We start from the raw sequence: 19,957 nt of genomic DNA, 5'->3' as shown, positions 1-19,957 counted from the left end.
TTTGATCCAATTTTGCCCAGAGTGTTTGCCTCAATATTATTCTTAGCTCACCAGATTATCATGTATCATGATTAGCATTAATAGGAAGAAAAACAAACTACATCATATTGTTAAGGAAAAAAAAAATTATTATCACTAATGGTTTTGGAAATAACCACATGTAGTCATTTCTAGATTTACATATGACTGAACAATACATTAAGTTGGCTTTTCATTAGCAACACCTACTTAATACCTCATGGGGCCAACTTTTGTCCATAATACAGCCCATACACACATCTCAGCATGGAATTTAAAAGGTGTTTCAGGGTGTCCTGTAGTAGTGCTATCCATGCATTGTATATGCCCACACATTGTCAGGTGGATGGTTGAAGCATTAAATGTCCTTTTCCAGTAGGTCACAAACATGCTCAATTGGGCTGAGATCGGGCAAGTTGGGAGCCAAGGGAGCACAACAGTTGGAAATGTGATTCATAGACCAGGTGAGAGATTTCCACACGTTGGTGGTCTAGTGTTGGTGCTGATGTGCCCATGCAATGCTCAATTTATTCTGTCTCATAGTGAGCATTGTACCGGTGATGCTCATCAACTGCCATAGCCTACACAAGCTGTCCAGCCCATGGTCCATATGGATATTGGTCTTGCTATTCTTACATTGTACTAGGTGGTTAGCTAGGTGTCTGTTACAAGACACAGCAATGACTACATGTGGCTATTCCACAAGAGATGGGTTAGCCCCAACAGACCCTTGACACCACAGAATAGGAGCACCTAACCACATTGACTGCTAGCATCTGCATGTCTTTCCCCCCCCCCCACCACCACCCCACACACACACAATCATTCCATATTCAAAGTCAGAAATAGGAAAGCTACCCTATACAATTGAGAGTTCAACTGTGCATGGACAGTAAACAGACAATTGCACACTACAAACAATTTTTAATATAGTTTTCTATACTAAACTGAAAATATTTTTTCTCAGTATTAAACTGTAAGTTTACATTTTTGCACACTGTTCCTCCCTCCCAGTTTTTGGTGTTCTTGTCCTGCTTTATCAGGCCTGAAGGCAAGGTTTAGTAAATCTTGAAACACTAAACAACAGTGTTAATTCGTAACAGCGATATAAGAATGCTTCCTCTGTTTATGAGAAAACACTTATACCACTCGTTATAAATTTTTGGTGTTCTCATCTTACTTTATCAGGATTGAAGGTGAGATTTAGTAAGATTTCATATTATTAACAACACTGTGTTTGTTAATAATATGAAATGTGTTAAGTTTAGGTACTGAGGTAACCAAATGTCTAATTGTAACATTTCTATAAATTAACCTTAATTTCTAACAATTTAATCTTTTACAGTGATAAACCACTACCATTTTATTCAAACAATACTAAACTGTGTTACTTATTTAGTCTTGCCTAAAGTGTAGAAAACTCACTACTATAATGAACAAAAAGTAAAAACTCACTGAATAAGGAGTTTTTTTTCTCTTACTGAAGCAGTATCAATCAAACAACATGATGTATGTCACTCTTAAGAATTATGAGTGACCCTGCAGTGATAGCACTGTACTTGTGAGCTCTAACTTGAAAATAATGAGCCTGCATTAACTGTTGGTTAAAGATAAAAATGTGTGATTTTTCTCTATTTTCCTAAATATAGACATTTTACTTGATATTGTTTTTAAATTTTTTATCATTTTCCCAAGGTTATAAGCCTGAGAAGAATTGACTGGGCCTAGCACCACTACTACTACTACTTGTAACAAACTACCATGTTTGTTAAAAGTTAATTCACAATATCATAGGAATCAACACCTATACTACTACAAAATATTTCTTGCATGTTTGTTGCTAGCGGTTTCTGTTACTTTCATCTCTTGAGAAATACTTATTAGTCTTGAGGTGATATATTACTATTTATGCAAAATAATATGAAACATGATTTACTCTCCAGATTTTTATAAACTTTTTTTTTTTTTTATAACTATTCTTGTTTCAGGATGTTTCAAAAGTATTTCATTGCATTTGTTTCAGTGATTTCTATTCATACAGCTGGATATTTCTCTCTAGTAAGTTAGATACCATGTTTTCTTCTCTCTTTTATTATCATTGATAAAGATGTATTATTTTTGGATGATCACATAAGAAAGAGAGTTACCAATATTCACATTTTGCATGCAAATGCACAGCATGAGATATTTGAAATAAATTTTGAAAATGGAAGTAAATAATATTACCTAATATAAATTTAAATTTTTTAAAAACTATTCTTATATGTAATAAGCAGAAATATGTGCATGTAGGTTTGAAATTTCATGTGTGTAACAGTTAAACAGTTTTTTAAACTAGAAAATGGAAGAGGCTAGCAGTTTCATCTTTTATGCCTGTAGCATTTTTTCTTAATTTTCAGTAGAATTAATCTTTTTTTTTAAATAAAAGGTGTTAAAAACACCTGCATTTTTATATATTTAATTTTTTTTATTAAAAACTAAAAAAAATGCCTACAATAAGTATTGCAGTCTATTAATAAAGGAAAAAATATTGGTATACTCCACAAGCAGAATTCAATAAACTTAAAAAACTTTTTCCAAAAATTAAAAGAAAGTTTAGACCTGTCAGATCATGCACTACCATTTTTGTTACTTCTAAGTGCACTACCACTGCAGGGTTAATCAAAATATGCAAGAAATCACTTCAGCAAATGTCAGCTGACTCTGTCACAACAGGAGTTTTATAGATAATACTGGTTTGACAGTACTCCTTACTTACAAATCAGCAGTACGCAAAAAAATATGAACCAAATTTAAATATCTATTGAGTGAGTAAAAATTATGTGTGTGCACTATCTATAATAATCCATAATTTGTGAATTAAATTCCTCCCCCGGAAGATTGGCTGAAACCCACAGAAATGATGGAAAACACAATGTTTGATGAGAGAAAGGAGATTCTTAAATGATACTAGAAATTTGAAAATTTCGTAGAGGTTCAGCATAAATGAAAAAAAGAGACAATATAGAAAATGAAACTGTACACAATATCATTGTCTAGCCTGGATGCTTTTGTTCTCTGGGCCAGGCTTCACTTAGGGGGTAGCATTACTGCTGCCACCTGTACACACAAAGGTGTACAGGTGGCAGCAGTAAACATTGCTCCAAGATACACCCCCAGTTGGTCTAATACCCTCCCCTCTATTAATGAGAATCCAGTGCTGGCACTCACATAGTGAATGTAGTATTTGCACTTGCATTATAATGTAGTATTTCTAGTATGTAATATAGAATGTAATATTTGAACTTGCATTAGTACTTGGCTGTGTGAGAGTGCAAGAGTCAAGCCAGGATGTTTTCTTTTCCTGGGTTGGGCTGGACTGAGCTGATGCCAACTGAATGGCATGGGATCACCATGTGCTGAAACTTGCTGGGTGTGAGATCTACCTCTCAAGACTGCACTGCCTAGGCCTGGATGTTTTCCTTTCCTGGGATGCTTCAGCTGCTGAGACCTAGGGGTAATGCAGATGCCATTAAAAGACATGGGATTACAGTGCTGACACTTGGACAACAAGTGTGGGATGAAATGCTAACAGTAGACTGCCTGGTATAGGCATACCAGAGGCCAAACACCTAACTTGTGGGACATTCTAATCCCATGACTTTCACTTTCTTCCTCTCTGGGGAAGGAATGGGCTCCCACTTCTTCCAGGGTTCACCATATATTCTCCCCTCTCTTACCCCACTCTCTGGCAGATGCCTACTTCTTTCTTCACCTTGATCCTTCAACCTCTTCTACTATCACCCCCAATACTACACTTCAATAAAAACATAGGCACTCTGATCCTATGATTTTATCTTTCTTCCCATCCCAAGGGGTACAGATGAGCTCTCCTTCTCCCCCAGATTACCCCTCTACCTCTTCCAGCAGATGCCTCCAACTAACATCCACCACTTTTCTCTTCACCTGTTCCCATTCGAATTCCATGTCTATCTCTCCCTGTGCTCCCCTTCAATAAAAAATTACTATTATTTTCTTTCTTGAGAAAGCTCAGGCAACTCTGGGGTGGACCCTGCCAGAGTTTACCATTCTACTTTCCTGGCCTTGCTTCCTGTGCCCTTGATGGTAACTAGGAGTCGGTGGTGTTCAACAGGCCAGATGACAAACATAACAAATAATCCACACCTATACATACACAAACCACTCATTACTCACATTCTGGCCTTTAAAGAGTACTGTATACATAACAGAGATATTATAACAGAGTTGGGGGGAACACCCCCAGTGCTGCTAAAAAATTACACTACACACTGCATACACAATATCAATAAGACAAGGAGTGGGAGGAAAAGGACATCAATGTATACATGACATGACATAATAAAGGCCATGAATGTATATGAACAATCCCCCATTGAAGTCAACAAGACAATGTTCATAGGAATTGCAAGCAATATGGGAAGATGATCCAGATTGACAAACACAATTTTGTGGGTGGTACTGTCGTAAAGCTGGAATTGGCACTTTTGAGGATGCAACTGTATTGTCATACAAAGCCACATTCAAACAAAATGGCCATTCAAATCATCACAACTGTGTTTACCAGGCAAGTGAAAATTCTCATCTCACCCCCCGACCAGGCACCTCCATAGCCAGGTGGGAAGGAGCAGCAGTGCATAGCACACGCTTCTTGATTATTCCAGGGTTCGAGCCCGTCACTACCAAATACGGAGGATGCGGAAAGGTCAGGGAATGACCACCGCATATTCACGGAGCAATATGGCCTTAGTTGCCAATGCTCCTAAAAACCAAATAACAAACAAACATCATCTCACCCTGCAGAAAGATGTTAACCTACAAGGAATAACTGAATGGATGGTAATGTTCTCTTCTGGAATTATCAGACCTTACAGATGCAATGGCACTGTTACTGGGGAGAGCCATCTTGAAATGCTAAGGAATTAACATATCAGAAGCATGTTTTCGGATAAGATGGTGATTTTTTCAACAGGATAGCACACTTCCATATTTCCATACTGCTATCTGTGACTATCTGGACAGGTAATTTCATAAACAATGGATAAGTGGTAGGGGGAGTGCTTTTGAATATCCTCAAGATCTCTGGACCTCAGTCACTTAGATTTTTTTTGCATGGAGATATCTGGGAGTTCAGGTGCATGCTGAAAAAAACCAAAAACAGTGGAGGATCTTTGGATGGTGATACAGCAGGAAACATGCAAATTAAAACTTATTTGTTCACTGTTATATGTAGGAGTGCTGAAAAAAAGATGTCTTTTATGCATGCATGGCAGAGAAGGACACTTTGAACATCTTAAATGTTTTTTCTTTTAAATAAAAGCCAAACACATAATTCATCTATTAAATAAAAAAAGTATAACCACTTATTATGGATTGTTAGAGTGTATATACACAATTCTGACTCACCCTCTATATATATATATATATATATATATTTTTTTTTTTTTTTTTTTTTTTTATTTATTTATTTATCATTGATGACATTACAAACTGACCAATGCCATCAAACTAGGCAAGTGCCTGTTGAGGTAGCCACTATTACACATAAAATAAGGTTTATGAAAATGTTGAAAGTGCCTACAATAATATCACCATTTTTTGTTATCCAGAGCCTAATTAAACTAATTACTATTATAGCTATTTTTATGAGATGGAACTTTTGTTTGATTTATATTTTAATATTAACAATATTACATTAGTTGCATTACTAGAAACACAACAAAAAATTCTTTAGTATTTTTATAGGAATATGATAATTATTCATTGACTTTAATATATTTTTTCTTGTTCCTGAATTAAGATCATTACCTACACCGTAAAGCTAGCAGGCTGCATGGGGCTAGTGGGCCACATTTTGTTCACCACTGTTCTAAATGGTTTTAAAAATTCTTTCAATGATGTTCTTCTCAAAAACTTCTAGACATAAGGTAAAACTATCAATGAGAGAGAGAGACACATCAAGAAGTTTGATTATCAACAAACCACCTAGTAGTATCATGGATGAATTGGTCTGGTCTCAGTAAATGTACTTGTTCAGGAAGTGAAAACCCATATCCAGTATCCTACCTCTTCTGCTATTTCTTGACTTTGACACTTGCATATTTCGCATAATGACCTGTATCTTTCATTAATATCATTAAAAAAAAAAAAAAAAAACAGAAATAACAATAGCCCCAGCACTGATCCCTGAAGATCCTTACTTCTAACTCAATCTAGGGAATAAACTAAGTAAATAAAAAACCAACAAATAACCATTAATAAGTGAAAAATCCTCTGCCTTCTCTCCTGCAGTCATCCTGAGATCTATTCAAGAATCTTAACTTTATCCCAACATGACCCAGCTTATGAAGTAAACTTTGATGCTGAACTGAGTCAAATACTAAATGACAAATAACCAATGTCAAAATTCTTTCCTACCTCCAACTCATGAGTAACTCTATCAAAACAGCTAACCTGGTAACTTAAACAAGATTTTTTCACTAAAAAACCATTCTGGGTTCCCTTGCCAAACCATTTCTATTTCTATCCAGTCAACTTAACAAGTACAGGCCTGAATTACTTAACAAGTACAGGTCACTGTTGAAAAAAAGCCGTGAATTAGAATTGAAATTGTCTGCAAATCTGCCCAGACATGATAGGAGGGAGTATATGATGAGAGCCTTGTCGATCAATTCGGCCCTGGAAAGATTGTGCAAGGCTGAAGGGATAGAATTTTTTTCAGCCTGGTCTGTACTTGTTAACAAGAGAGACTGCTTCTACACGGTTGGGTACACTTAAATAGAAAGGGTGCAAAAATATTTGCTGATGCTATCGAGACAGTGTTAGGTGGGTCGGAAAACTGCTAGATTCGGGGGGATACAAGGACTAATAGATTAACAGTAGCCACTGGCAGAGGTGAAAGTGATTCTTGCACTGCTTCTATTGGGGGGGATACAAGGACTAATAGATTAACAGTACCCACTGGCAGAGGTGAAAGTGATTCTTGTACTGCTTCTATTGGAATGAGCTACAGCCTGGAAAACAAAATGCAGGGTATTTCCGAGACTGCTGGGAGTCATTGCGGGACAAGTAAACACATGGGTTGTGTTAGGGTAGCTAAGAATAGGAACAGGTGCATGTATACTTGCATGTACACCAATGCAAGGAGGTTGGTAAATAAATTTGATGAATTTGAGGTATTGCTCAAAACATCAAAGGCAGATATTGTTGGGATACCAGAGACATGGTGTCATACAAATATAAGGAAAGTATGAACTGGAATTTGGGGAGTACAATGTGTACATAAAGGATAGACAGGCTGGGAAGGGAGGAGCGGTTATGCTATTAGTTAAAAAATACATAAAATCCAAGGAAGTTGTTGTTTTTGTTGTTTTGGTTTTTAGGAGCATTAGCAACTAAGGCCATATTGCTCTGGACTATGCGGTGGTCATTCCCTGACCTTTCCGCATCCTCCATATTTGGTGGTGACGGGCTCGAACCCCGGTCTAATCAAGAAGCGTGTGGTACGCACTGCTGCTCCTTCCCACCTGGCTACGGAGACGCCCAAGGAAGTGAAGCCAATCGACATCGCAGGACAGTGCAGTGTCGAGTCAGTTTGGTGTGACATAAGCACTGGGAGATCAAAATTGAGAGTAGTAGTGTGCTAGAGGCTTAATGACTCTGATGAGTATAATAAGAAACTGTACAGGGAAATAGAGTGGGCCAGTAAATCAGAGAGTCTTATAATGGGGGATTTTAATTTCCCAGATATTGACTGGAATTTGTGGGTTGGTCACTCACACACTAGCAAGGCTTTTGTGGATTTGTTGGATGATTGTTTGCTACATCAGCATGTTTAGGAGGCAACTAGAGGGAGTAATACTCTTAATCTGATTATCATTAGTGATTCTTCATGAATTAAGAATCTGAAGATAAAAGAACCACTAGATGACAGTGATCACAGTGTGCTGAAGTTGGATTTACTCAAACCGGTAACTATCATCAGGGGTAAAGGGAAGGGTTTTTGTTTTCGTAAAGGCGACTATGATGGTCTGAGACAGCATTTAAATTCTATACAGTGGGACCAAATGACGATGTTACCAACAGCAAATTCAAAATGGAAATCATTCAAAGAACTTATCTTGGAAGTTACTAGGCTTTATATACCAACCAAGAAATATTGTTCAAGGTTTAGGCCTAAATGGATGTCAGATGAACTAATGAGACATATGGCAGAGAAGAAAAAATGCATGGGATACATATAAATTAATGGGTGACATGGAAGCCTATGATAGATATAAGCTGGTTTGTAACCAAGTCACAAAGGAGATTAGGCAGGCAAAGGCAGATTATGATAAATCTTTGGCAAAGAATGCAAAGGAAAAACAGCAAAGAGTTCTTTACCTATGTAAATTCTAGAAGGAATGGGATGAATCAGATTGGTACACTGGATATTGATGGTTCAACAGTTGAGGATTCTGTTCAGGTGGCTAACAAACTAAACGAGTATTTTGCATCTACATTCACACAGGAGGAGTTATTCAGGAAGGGGAATGCCAGAGGTTAAGTAAACTCTGGCAGTGAGCTAGATGATTTTGTAATAACTGAGAGGAAAGAGGAGGACAAATTGTTGAGGATAAACATAAAAAAGGCACCTGGGGTGGATGGGATCTATCCAGTTATATTAAAGGAGGCAGCAAAGGAAGTAAGCAAACCCTAAGCCATAATTATGAGAGCTTCTTCGGACAACAGGGAAGGTACCCATAGACTGTAGATGTGCAAATGTGACCCCAATTTACAAAGAAGGATCAAAGGCTGACACAAGTAATTATAGACCTGTGAGTTTAACTTTTGTTCCAGGAAAATTAATGGAGGCACTGGTTAAAGAAGCACTGTAGGATCATCTAGTCAAGACTTCAGTTATAGCTCGGACACAGCATGGTTTTGTTAAGGGAACGTCTTGCCTGACCAATTTGATTGGATACTATGATGCAGTCACAAAAGAACTGGATGCAGGGAATAACTTTGATATTATATACTTGGATCTTAGAAAGGCTTTTGATACTGTTGCGCATGGAAGACTGCTGCACAAATCGGAGAAGTGTGGCATTGGAGGCAAATTGCTGCTATGGATAAAGAGGTGGTTGAGGGGGAGAAGACAGAGAGTGGTAATCAATAGACACTGCTCATCGTGGACTAATGTTATTAGTGGAGTCCCTCAGGGTTCAGTGTTGGGTCCATTATTGTTTTCTGTATTTATAAATAATATTGATGATGGTATATCAAGCTTAATGTCCAAGTTTGCAGATGATACAAAGGTTGGCAGGGTTGTTAAGGACGCTACTGACACTATGCTGCTGCAATAGGATCTGGAAAGGTTGAGCAGATGGGCTGAGAGGTGGCAAATGAAGTTTAACATTGACAAATGTAAAGTACTACATATGGGGAACAGCAACCCCAGAGCAATGTATCAACTCTGTGGTACTACACTGAGAGTGGTAGAGAATGAAAAGGACCTGGGGGTAATTGTGCAGGCAGATATGAAGTTCTCTGAGCAGTGCAGATGGGCTGCAAGAGTAGCTCATGGTGTCTTGTCCATGATATACAGGAATTTCTTCTAGCAGGGATAAGGTTGTTTGTTATTTAGGAGCATTAGCAACTAAGGCCATATTGCTCCGGAATATGCGGTGGTCATTCCCTAACCTTTTTGCATCCTCCGTATTTGGTGGTGACGGGCTCGAACCCCAGTCTAATCAAGAAGCGTGTGCTACGCACTGCTGCTCCTTCCCACCTGGCTACGGAGGCGCCAGGCAGGGATAAGGAGGTGATTATTGCCTTTAGTACTTTAGTCTGGAGGCTTCATTTCAATAAGGATGTAGAGCTGCTGGAACGAGTACAGAGAAGGGCAACAAGATTAGTGAATGGAACAAAGAATTGCTCTTACGAAGAAAGCTTAAATTTTCCAAATTACAGTGTCTGGAAACTAGGAACCAGTGAGGTGATCTGATAGAGGTGTATAAAGCCTTGAATGGTTTTTTTGTATGGTCAATGCCGATGGAAATTTGCCTTTAGCCAGTGGGTAGTTTGTTGGTGGAACAGACTTTCATCCCTTGTTGTGGAAGTTGATAGCCTAAATAAATTTAAGGCTCCACTGGACAGGTATTTCGAATGAACGGAGGGGTGAAATGGGAGTGTTTTTTTTTTTTTTTTTTTTTGGCTGATGCTGCATAAGCTTGCTTTCTTGCATCATATGCCTCTACTAATGCTAATGCTAACCCTTAATTCCATTCTTAACCACTGCCTCCATGATTTTCCCTACCAATGATGCAGAATGATCAGTCTGTAATTATTCATTTCACTCTTAGGATCACATTTAATTATTGGCAATATACTGGCACTTCTTAAATCTGACAGAAAAAAATTCCCAAGTCCAATGATGCTCTGATAACTAATTTTAGTTGTCCAATGCACTAGATTATCCATTACAACAAAGACAGAAAAGTGTTTTGACTTCTCAGCAAAGAAACAGAGTTATTTGTAATGTTCTCATATTCCTAAGAGAAATCTAAATATATACAAACTGTCTTGTATACAAAGTTCTTTAATTAACCAAATCTATTTGCTCTCTGTTTTTAAATAATACCTAATCAATTACTCTAATACCCTGCATATAAAAATTACTTTAAACCTCATCCTGCCTATTCTAACAAAGCGGGTGTTTTCTTTTGTTTTTTTGAAGTAGGTCATTGGTGCCTAATATTTGGGAAACTTACAATAAGCATCATGGAACAAGAAACATATTAGTAATTAACCATCATTATAAGATCAAGTGCGCCACACATCATCTGCTTAATTAAAGACAGCACAATTGTAAACCAACCTCATTAAACTTTCCAAGTAATATGCTGAATTCTTTGTGATCATGTTTCTGATATTTGTGATTCAACTGCAGAATGCCAGGGAGTTACTTATAAAGGTCAAAAATAGGGTTTCAGTTTAATTTAACATTCAGGGGCTAGTTTATTTAATTAATAAATTTAGAGAGACACGCTATTTTATTTATATCTCTCATTAATAACACTTCATTAATTTTTCTTATAAAAGAATCAAGGAATAGGTCAGGGAGACTGTCTGGATTTGATCATATATACTCAATGTAATGAAAATATGTATGAAGCTATTTTATTCATTATACTACACCATGTTCAACTGTTATTATGGTGTATATAGTACCATGATTCTACAATATCAGTTAGTCATTCATGCAAATTCATTAATTATAATTGAATTTACATGAATAATTTAATATTAAAAAATTAACCCATTAAATTTTGGTTAATAAATTCAGTACCTGGTTTAGAATTTTCGAACGATATATGCTTTGTCTTTGTAGGTACAAAACTTTAGACCAAAATCATGAACAAACATACATGAAAGAGAAGCTCTGATAATATAATTCATAATATATTCCCTAATGGCAGCATATATTATTAAAAAAATAATAATAATAAATACACATACACACACGCAAATATATATATTGGCTCCATTGGGTGATTTTTTTATCACAACATTTAGAAGTTTTCAAAATATTCATGTGACTCCCCAGCCCCTAACCATCAAATAAAAATAGAAAAAAGTACTATAATGACTTATTTTCCCTTCAAAACTTGAATTACACAACAATTTAGAAGTATTCATTACTTTGAATCTAATCACCAACCACAACACATTTCAGAATTTCTTTTGCTTTTAAAAAGTTGATAAGTAACAATCATACAATAAGGTGCTTTACCAGACTATACATCATTTAAAAGAAAAATTGAGCTTGTGTGGATAGTGGGGGATATCAGGACCATGAAACACCTCAAAAATTCATTCATTTCTCCATAATAACTCCAGGGGCTCACATCTGGTGAGTATGGGCTTGGCACACCCAGGGCCCCGAGCTGGATACCATCATTCTCCTCTTTCTTGGTGATTCCTTTCTACTTCTCTCTCTCTCTCTGTCTCTCAGGGTAACTCGGGAATTTTTTTTTTTTTTTTTTTTGGCTGGTGCAGCACAAGCCTGAGGCTTCCTTGCACCATATGGCCAATAATAATAATAATAATAATAATAAATAATAATAATAATAACCACACCCTAGAGGTAGTGAAACTACTGAACAGACAATCAATCATTCTATGAAGAATGCTAAAATTGTTGCCATTAAACGAACACTATTTTTGAGCAGTAACCAGGTTTAAATCAATGGACCAGATATGTTCGGTAGATATCAAGCATCATGATGGTATTCTTGCATCCCATCCCCCAAGCTGAAACTTGAAAGTGTCAATTTTTTGTTGAAAATACGGAAGGTTATAGCATCCATTGTTTTTTGGGCAGGAAATGGTTTTAAAATTATGGATTCACCACAGCTCAAAGTGTCTATTTAATAGTTAACATGTTTGTTACAGGCTTGACTTATGACCTTCACATACTGAATTGAAAAATTCTGGGATTGGAGAGGGCACATACATTTTTGGGCTTTCTTCTCACTATGGCTGATTTAATCAGCCACTGGCAAGGATTCCTTGATTAAAAAAAAAAAAAAAAAAAAAAATCTGGTTTTTCTTCTATCAAATAGGAAGAAAATGGTCCAAGCCAGGTGGTTTTTCATCCAGGCAGATTAAAAACCCCTTCACACACACATATATGTATACAGTGAATTCCAGATAATAGGAACACATCGCAGAAAATAAAATGTGGTCCTATTATACGGCTGGTCCCCTTAACCGTAGCTTAAGAGAATACAAAAAAAAAAAAAAAAAAAAGTTCAATGTAAAATCTCATTTATTAAACTACAATGGAACTGATTAAAAACTTAGAATTAATGAAAAAAATGTTCAATTACGTTTAATTACGAACCTGTCCAAAGTTGATTGCCATGCACTCTCAACTGACTTCATATAAACAAAATCATAGTACTAATCCAATGCAGACATGGGACTGCTTTTGTTTCCTTCATGCATAAAATAGCGTCATAAGTCGGCACTACATTTCAATGCATCTTTGTTTTTCACTTGCTCAGGCTCAGACATATCATCTTCATCACTAGCCGAATCTTCAGATATCTTGTGGTGTTTTGCTACAATTTAGCATCAGCATTAGCATTAGTAGATGCATATGATGCAAGAAAACAAGCTTATGCAGTATCAGCCAAAAAAAAAAAAGAAGAAGAAAACCTGCTCCCATTTCATCCCTCCGTTCGTTCCAAATACCTGTCTAGCTCAGCCTTAAATTTATTTAGGCTAACAACTTCCATAACAAAAGAAAAGATGGAAGTCTGTTCCACCAACCGACTACCAACTGGCTACAGGCAAACTTCCGCACATCTATCCTACAACTGTCTTTCCTCAATTTGAATTTATGCCCTCTCAGGTGATTACTCTGAGCAAGAGGAAGAATCCCATCAGCATTGAGCATGTTCAAACTATTCAATTGCTTTATACGCCTCAATCAGATCACCTCACAGGTGCCTAGTCTCCAGACACTACAATCTGGAAAACTTAAGCCTTTCTTCATAAGAACAACCCTTCGTTCCATTCACTAATCTCGTTGCCCTTCTCTATGCTCGTTCCAACAGCTCTACTTCCTTCTTAAAATGAGGCCTCCAGATCTGTATACAGTACTCAAGGTGTGGCCTGACCACTGCCTTATACAAGGGGATAATCACCTCCTTATCCCTGCTAGAAAAATTGCTGTATATCATTGACAAGACACCATGAGCTACACTTGCAGACCATCTGCACTGCTCAGAAAACTTCATATCTGCCTGCACAACCACCCCCAGGTCCTTTTCATTCTCTACCACTGTCAGTTTAGTACCACAGAGTTGATATGTTACTCTGGGGTTACTGCTTCCCATACGTAGTACTTTACATTTCTCAAGGTTAAACTTCATTTGCCACCTCTCGGCCCATCTGCTCAACTTTTCCAGATCCTGTTGCAGTAGCATACTATCATTACTGTCATTAACAACCCTGCCAACCTTTATATCATCTGTAAACATGGACATTAAACCTGATATACCTTCATCAATATCATTGATAAATACTGAAAACAACAATGGCCCAAACACTGAACCCTGGGGGACTCCACTAATAACATTAGTCCATGAGGAGCAGTGTTCATTGATAACCACTCTCTGTCTTCTCCCAAACAACCATCCTTTTATCCATTGTAGCAACTTCCCCTTAATGTCATACTGCTCCAAATTGTACAGAAGTCTTCCACGTGCCACATTATTAAAAGCTTTTCTAAAATTCAAGTATATGATATCAAATTACTCTTTGAATCCAATTCCTTTGTGACCACATCATAGTATCCAATCAAATTGGTCAGGCAAGACTTTCCCTTAACAAAACCATGCTGTGTCCGAGCTATAACTGAAGTCATGTCTGAAGATGATCCTGTAGTGCTTCTTTAACCAGTCTCTCCATTAATTTTCCTGGAACAGAAGTTAAACTAACAGGTCTATAATTACTTGTGTCCCCCTTTGATCCTCCCTTGTGAATTGGGGTCACATTTGCACATCTCCAGTCCATGGGTACTGCTCGAGTTCAATGCAGGTCTCATAATTATGGCTAAGGGTTTTCTTACTTACTTTGCTGCTTCCTTTAATATAACTGGATAGATCCATCCAACTGGGTGCCTTTTTTATGTTTCTCTTCAACAATTTCTCCTCCACTTTCCTCTCATTTATTACAAAATCATCTAGCTCAGTGCCAGAATTTAATTCACCTCTAAATGAGTATTTTGCATCTACATTCACTCCTCATGTGTGAATGTAGATGCAAAATACTCATTTAGTTTGTTAGCTACCTGAGCAGGATCATCAACAGTTGAAGCATCGATATCAAGTGGACCAATCTGATTCATCCCCTTCCTTCTAGAGTTTACAAAGGTAAAGAACTCTTTGCTGTTTTTCTTTGCATCCTTTGCCAAAGATTTCTCATAATCAGCCTTTGCTTGCCTAATCTCCTTTGTGTCTTGGCTACAGACCAGCTTACATCTATCATAGGCTTCCATGTCACCCATTAATTTATATGTATCCCATGCATTTTTCTTCTCTGCCATATATCTCATTAGTTCATCTGACATCCATTTAGGCCTAAACCTTGAACAATATTTCTTAGTTGGTATGTAAAGCCTAGTAGTTTTAAAGATAAATTCTTTGAATGCCTCCCATTTTGAATTTGCTGTTGGTAACATCATCAGTGTCCCACCGTATAGAATTTAAATACTGTCTCAGATCACTGTTGTCAGCCTTTATGAAAGCAAAAACCCTTCCCTTTACCCCAATGGTAATTACCTCTTTGAGTAAGTCCCACTTCAGCACACTGTGATCACTGCCACTTAGTGGTTCCTTTATCTGTGGATTCTTAATGCATGAAGAATCACTACTGACAATCAGATCAAGAGTATTACTCCCTCTAGTTGCCTCCTAAACATGCTGATGTAGCAAACAATCATCTAACAAATCCTCAAAAGCCTTGCTAAAATGTGAGTGACCAACCCACAAATTCCAGTCAATATCCGGGAAATTAAAACCCCCATTATAAGACTCTCAGATTTACTGGCCCACTCTATTTCCCTGTACAGTTTCTTATTATACTCATAAGAGTCAAGCCTATAGCACACTCCTTCTCTCAATTTTGATCTCCCAATGCTTATGTCACACCAAACTGACTCGATACTGCACTGTCCAGCGATGTCGACTAGCTGCACTTCCTTGGATTTTATGTGTTTCTTAACTAATAGCATAACCCCTCCTCCCTTTCTATCCTGTCTATCCTTCCTGTACACATTTTACTCCCAAAATTCCAGTTCTGCATTCCTTATAACTGTATGACACCATGTCTCTGATATCACAACAATATCTGCCTTTGATGTTTTGAGCAACACCTCAAATTTATTTTCCAAACTCCTAGCATTGGGGTGCCTCTGTAGCCGGGTGTGCAGGAGCAGCAGTGCCTAGCACATGCTTCTTGATTAGACCAGGGTTCGAGCCCGTGACTACCAAATACGGAGGATGTGGAAAGGTCAGGGAATGACCACCGCATATCCCCAGAGCAATATGGCCTTAGTTGCTAATGCTCCTAAAAACCAAATAACAACAACGATCTAGCATTGGTGTATACGAAGTATACATGCACCTGTTCCTATTCTTAGCTGCCCTAACACAACCCATGTGTTTGCTTGTACCACAATGACTCCCAGCAGTCTTTGAAATACCCTGAATCTTGTTTTCCAGGCTGCTGTTCATTCCAGTAGAAGCAGTGCAAGAACCACTTTCACCTCTGCCAGTAGCTACTGTTAATCTATTAGTCCTTGTATCCCTCTAAGCGAGCAGTTTTCCAACCCACCTAACTGCCTCGATAGCATCAGCAAATATTCTCGCACCCTTTCTATTTAAGTGTATCCTATCCCTGTAGAAGCAGTCTCTCCTGTTAACAAGTACAGAATAGGCTGAAAAAAATTCTACCCCTTGAGCCTTGCACAATCTTTTCAGGGCCAAATTGATCGACGAGGCTAATCAACAATATCCTCAAGATCATTTTCATCGTAACATTGCAGATTTTTGTCGACATACAAAAACTCCACATTTGTAAATTGCTGCAGTGACAGCACAGTTTCAGTTTGAACTGGTGCTGTTTCAGATTTCTCTGTGTCTAATGCTAAAAGCCAACATGAGAAAAACAGTTTTTAATTGTCTTGCAATCGATCTCATGCCAGCTATCTGTGACATATTGCATTGCTTGTAAAATGGTCACCTTTGTACTGATTTCCTTTGCTGTTGATAATGATGTATAGAGATTTTCTTCTATGGCTTCAAGTGTCTAGTTAACCAGCTTTGTGTGATATGTCATCTTGAGATTCTTTATGATACCCATATCCATGGGTTTTAACAAGGACATTGTGTTGAATGGGAAGAATTCCATTTGAGTGTTGTCCAGATAATCAGAGTGAGGGTGTGCAGCACAGTTGTCAAGAAACAGCAAAACATTTCTTAAGTTCCACTGTAGTTCAGCATTCCAATTCTTTAGCCATTGCTCAATCATTTCCGATGTCATCCAAGCATTTTTATTAGAGAGATAGATAACTGGCAAACTGTCCAGTCTATGTCCCTTGAAACATCGTGGCTTTGCTCTTTTCCCAATCACCAAAAGCTTCCGTTTATCAGATCCCGACATGTTTGCACAGAATAACACAGTTACGTGATCCATAGCCTTTTTTGGACCCACCAAAATTTCAGGTTTGTAGACCAATGAACTGTCCAGTATGCAATGATAAAGCAAGCCTGTTTTGTAAGCATTGGAAATGTCATCAGCGGAAAATTGCTGAAGAAAATTGGGCAATATAATTAATTTCCAATAGTTGGCACTTACAAAATCTGCACTACCTTTCTCACCAAGTCCTTTCTTGAACTTAATTTCATGTTGAGCTTTCCACTGTGACAACCAACCATCCATCGCTTGGAAACCATTGCGCCCCAGCTTTTTAGCAAACTCCTCTGCTTAAAAAGCAGAGGTTTGCTAATACGTACACCTCGTCCAGGTACAACCGAGAACCATTCTTTTAGTGGCCCTTCTACATTGAGGTCTTTTCCTTCTCACTTCTTTTTCTGTGAAGTTCCTCACTGCCATTCACGTGATGCCCATGCATGTCACAGTTCATCTCATTGCTTAATTAAATGTACAATTGTTGATTTTGTTACTCTAAGTGTCTCTGCCAGTTGCCATTTACTGCTGTTAGATGGTTGGCTTTTGATCTTGTTTAGTAAGGCAATCTTCTCAGCAAGTGTCAGATATTTTCTTTTTGACATCCTGCTTATAAACAAAAAAATATTTTTTTTTTAGAATGAGCCATATGTCTAGTTGACTTTTTTTTGAAAAAGTTAAACGATTCTTATACTATCACAGGTATTCAATATGTACTTGATTAATGTACCTAGTATCCAATTAATTCCTTTTTTTTAAATTAAGTTACAATGCGTAGGTCTGTGTAAGAAATGAGGTTGCTCACAGGGTCTGAAGAGTTGCTTTAGTGGTCCACGAAGCTCAAAAATTTGAACAAGCACTACTGCTACACCACTGGTGGGGCACGTCTATAGTCAAGGCCATTACAGAATACGCTGCCATTGATGTACACAGTTAGTTACGTGCACGGAACTAACAGCAATTTCAAACTGCCACTCCCCCTTTCTCCCTACTATTTTCGCTAGTTCGAACTGGTTCTACTGGTCTGAATAAACAGCGTAAATGCCATTTATTCAGACCAGTAGAACCAGTAAATTAGGGTTAATTAATGCATTTTATGTGGTTCTTGCTCATTTGGACCTAAGTGGCTGGTCCTAATATCTTGCGGTCCCATTATCTGGAATACACTGTACAGGTAGTTCCCGACTTTAAGAGTTAATTCGTTCCTAGCACGTGCTTGTAAAGGGGAATTTATTTCCCATAGATGTAATGTTAAAAACAGGGGTTATTTTCAAAACAATGAAATTTGACCACAGTAATGTTAAATAATAGTTAACAAAAGAAAAGTTCAAGGTTAAACAATGATTTATTTATCGAAAGAAATGAAAACATAGCCTTTAAAATCAAGCAAATTATAATAAAGAAATTATTTATGTCATACAAATGTTCATGAATGTTTATTCTTCATCATCATCGACTAAATGCACACTCATTGATGGTTCTTCACTCATTGTTGAGTTGCAGCCATTAATTTGTTGGAAGCACAAGGAGTCATTTTCTTCTTCGGAAATGCTTCAAGAGTCTGTTTCCAAGACAGTATTCTCTTTTCTTTATAAATTTCACGATAGCATGCGTAAGCATTTTTTTAAATCTGTAGCAACTTTTCTAGCAAGTTTGAAATTTGTACCTTGTGACTCGAAAATCTCAATTACTTTTCTATACATTGAAAAGCTTCGCCAAGCCCCTCGAGAGTGAAGGAACGAACAGGAGTTTCAGGTATTAAACCTTCTTTCTCGGCTTCTTCACATTTTGGCATTTCAAGGTAGTCTTCATTTGTAAGCTCTCCATTGCATGTTTGAAGCAGATCAGTGACATCAGTTGTCACTGATCTGCTTCAAACTTTTTCCAATTAATATTGCTAATTCGTTAGCAATATTAATGACCACTTCTGTTTTATTTTAAAACAAAAGCGGTACGATCTCTGCTGTTCTTGATATCCATCAAAATTATTAATAAACTGATGACAGAGTTTATTCCAAACACCCTTCATGTTCTTCTCTGTAATTTTGTCCCAGGCTCGTTTTATTATTTTGATTGCATCTAAAATATGGAATTCTTTCCAAAATTCTTTAAGAGTTGGAAACACCCTCCTTATCTCTTCCTGAACAAATAAATGCATGCACAGCAGTAATGTGTTGTATAGCTACATGCGTGGTTTGAAATGTTGTATTTATGAACGTTCAGAATTTATTTATTGCAATTAATGTTCATATTTTCATTTCTGTTGATACTTGATATTTGAATACAATAATTCGTAAACCAGGGAACTCGTAAAGTGAAAACTCGTAAAGCAGGAACTGCTTGTGTGTATATATATATATATACCATAATTAGATAAGTTATAGTGCAAGAACCCTCCATAGTTTGAACTATAACTTATCTAATTATGGCATATCTAACGTCCGATGTAATGTTCTATCTCACGATGGCATTAATCGACTCGTTCTATATTTAACATGTAATATTTTATTTTAACATTTTAAACGCTGTAATATTACTATTCTATATATATATATATATATATATATATACACACACACACAAGCAGTGAATATGTTAAGCAAGGAATGCTTTGCTCTCAGGCACCTCCCTAGCCAGGTGGGCAGGAGCAGCAGTGTATAGCACACACTTCTTGATTAGA

At 37.3% G+C, this 19,957-nt stretch overlaps 1 protein-coding gene across 5 annotated transcripts in view; it reads right to left on the bottom strand.

Annotated features, from left to right (window-relative positions):
• Positions 1-19,957, bottom strand: part of LOC150078261 (G protein-coupled receptor kinase 2-like) — a 527,814-nt gene that overhangs the window by 73,840 nt on the left and 434,017 nt on the right. The gene's annotated exons all lie outside the window — the stretch shown is intronic.

Source organism: Mastigoproctus giganteus, chromosome 11 (genome assembly GCF_048544385.1).
Source record: "Mastigoproctus giganteus isolate SK-2022 chromosome 11, ASM4854438v1, whole genome shotgun sequence".
In the NCBI taxonomy this organism is placed as follows: Eukaryota; Metazoa; Arthropoda; class Arachnida; order Uropygi; family Thelyphonidae; genus Mastigoproctus; species Mastigoproctus giganteus.
This window is presented reverse-complemented; position numbering and strand designations above follow the sequence as displayed.